Source organism: Mchenga conophoros, linkage group LG8 (genome assembly GCF_057382185.1).
Source record: "Mchenga conophoros isolate Kocher_MC1m ecotype Shallow Benthic linkage group LG8, M_conophoros_male_GT1.1, whole genome shotgun sequence".
Classification (NCBI taxonomy): domain Eukaryota; kingdom Metazoa; phylum Chordata; class Actinopteri; order Cichliformes; family Cichlidae; genus Mchenga; species Mchenga conophoros.
The window spans coordinates 12,685,217-12,688,319 of NC_140533.1; positions in this window are offsets into that span (position 1 = coordinate 12,685,217).

The window sequence follows — 3,103 nt, forward strand, 5'->3', positions numbered from 1 at the left end:
TATTTAACTTTGAAACAAATTTAGCGTGTTACACTAAATAAGATATTCAGATGTGAGTTCGATAATCAAATGTGAATCAGGGTTTGAAGTTGGCTGTAGCAGAACAAAAGTTCGTCTAGTGAATCGCTCGTGACTGTAAGTAAGAAACGTGCTTGACCAGTGTGCTGTTTCACCCCTATTTATAGAATTTTGGTGACTGTGATGTCATGGCCTCATTCTCTTTGCTTTGATGTTTGAAAATAGGTCCCGCCCATTGAAAATAGGTCCCGCCCACAGGCTCTCAGAATTTGTCAGTTAAATTCATACATTAATTTGAAATATGTTTTTGTTTATTTTTAAATTTTAATTCATCCCTCTTCTAAATTTAACCTAAGCCCATTTTCAGAGCGCTGCGTGTTCATCACAGCCATAAATATGTTAGAAATGAAGAGATTTCACTGTGTTCAAGTACCAGATTTAGTGCTAATTTTATTCAGTCATCCAGTGTTTGTTTAGCTTGTTCAAATGTTTCAGGTGCTGTAGAACATCTGATTAGTATTGTTCATTAATGCTTGTTTCCTATTCCTGTTCAAAGTAATACTCTGCGCACGCAGCCAGTGAGAAAACGTCTAACGCTAGACCCGCCCCCGGGAGTCAAGCTGCTTGCATCTAATGTCTCTCAGTTACATAGTAAACAAAGCTTGCAAGGAATCAGGAATCCAGCATCATTACTAAACATCTAACAGGTGCCAAAAAAAAGAGCAACATTGAGCTGTTAACACTTCACAGCCTGCTCGTTAAACAGACAGTAGGGATCCAGTAGGACTGGACACAACATCAAGCCTCTTGGCTTCTGGTTTGATAACTTCACTCATTTAAAAAAAGAAAAATGCTGTAACACATCAGTGTGACATGTTTGCTTTCATCCTGCATCAAATTAAAACACAGAGAATATGTGTACTAGGTTTTTTTAAGGTGATCTTTTTATTTTTCAACAGCTTATTACTAATTACGGATTTTGGGGAATACTAAAAATCATGACACATCAGGAAAAAAAAATCTTATAAAGGACGTGAAGCGATGTCACTGATGTTGTCACTGCTGATGTGACGCTATACCTTGTTTATGGTAGTACCTGAACTGCCATAAAGTTATGTTAACGCTGTGCTTTAGATTACAGCCAGGAGTGTGGCAGAGGAGGAATTTTGCACTTTCATATAAAATCCACTTTTGGACTAAGTAGATCAGTTAATGGCTGGACTATGGAGGAGAAGTTTTTGCAGAAGTTCCTGTAATAACCTACCATTCCCAGGAATCTGCACAGTTCAAGTCCTTTATTTAGGTGTGGGATATTCATTAATCGCCACCACTTTGGCGCTAAGGGGCCGCACCTGACCACGTCCCACTTCCCTGCTCAAGTATGTTACAGTGGCCTTGGCAAATTCACACTTTGTCAGGTTGAGTGTCAGCGCTTATTAATCTTGAAATCTGCATGACACACTGGCAGACAGAAAAGACCATTCGGTGAAAATATCAATTCTGGGGATCTGGAACATGGAAAGTAGAATATCTAAACAACATTATTGGTGTGTTTTGCCTCAGTGTTATTGATATTTATATGCTTATATTTTCACAATTGCAAAATCTCACTGTGGATGTAAGAGCCAAATTGTGGATATTTTGCATCCACTTTATTGTGTAATATTTTAATTGATTGTATTTGATGGCTTAGGCCCCAGGAAGACTAGCAACCACTGTTGTGGAAGCTAATGGAGTTCCTTATAAATAAGCAGACAAATAAACACTATTCTAATCTTATATTACATTCTTAGCAAATTTACAGCAAATGAAACAAAGCACAAAGTCACAGTTGTTGTTTTTTTATTTAATTTTTTTATTTTAATTTGTGGTTTGACGCTGTTTCTTAACTCAAAATGTCCTGTTGTAATTGGACATTTTGAGCAAAGAAACAGCGCCAAGCCCCAACAACACTTCCCTCATGGTGCTTTATATTGTAAGGTGAAGACCCTACAATAATGCACAAAAACGAACCCCCTAGAGCAAGCACATTGGCGACAGTGGGAAGGAAAAACTCACTTTTAAAAGAGAGAAACCTCTGGCAGAACCAGGCTCTGAGATGGGGGTGGCCATCTGCCTCGGCCAGTTAGTGATGAGGGAAGGAAGTTGGGGTTTTAAAATGTAATTTAGGTTGCTGAATTAAAAGAACATTTGACGCCAGTTTAATATAAAGACTTCGGACTTCACGTTTCCCAATTTTTGCTTTAAGTTATTTTGTTATTTACATAATAATGTAAATAACCTAATAATGATCCTTATTGCTGTTTTAGAGGAGCGGTGCTTCAAAGGATAGTTGCAGATTTCTGTCAGAATCTGCAGATTACAGTACAAATAAAATGTTTACGTTGTCTTCCCAACATTTTCACTGACATCTACACTGGATGGCCAGGAAGCGTTCGCGATGTCTTCTCTGGCGCTGATAATTGGCTTCAGTCTTGTGTCGGTGACGTAAAAGGCGGATTTAATGCGACTTGACCGTTCACACAGCAGTCGCTTTCTAAAACATCGGATATGTATCGGATTCAGTACCACATACGAAAGTGACCCAGATCGGATTTGAAAATATCGGATTTGCGCCGTTCACACTGTCATAGCATGATCGGATATGGGTCGCATAGGGTCAAAAAAATCGGAATTTATGCGCTTTCGCCTGCAGTGTGAACGTAGCCTAAGATTGTAGATGGGACCTGTTGTGGGGCACTCCTGTGATGTGGAAGGCACGTTCTCCATAACGTTAGCTGGATATCCAGGGGTTATCTGACCGGAGAGGTTCACTGCATTTGGTCTTCCACGATGAAAAAGTGAATAAATTTCTTCATCAGTAGTACGATGCGGTACACTAGTACAAATATTAGGTTGGCCAGAACATGCATTTGCCAGGGTGTTAATTAGCTCCTCATTCCTTAGAATTTGAGCCACAAAATTCCGTGCGGACTGGCTCATAGTGCCATTCCTCGCAGGTATGTATATATATATATATATATATATATATATGCTGTTATTGGCACACTGAGGTGCTAGCTAAACAAGCCACGACAAATAATGA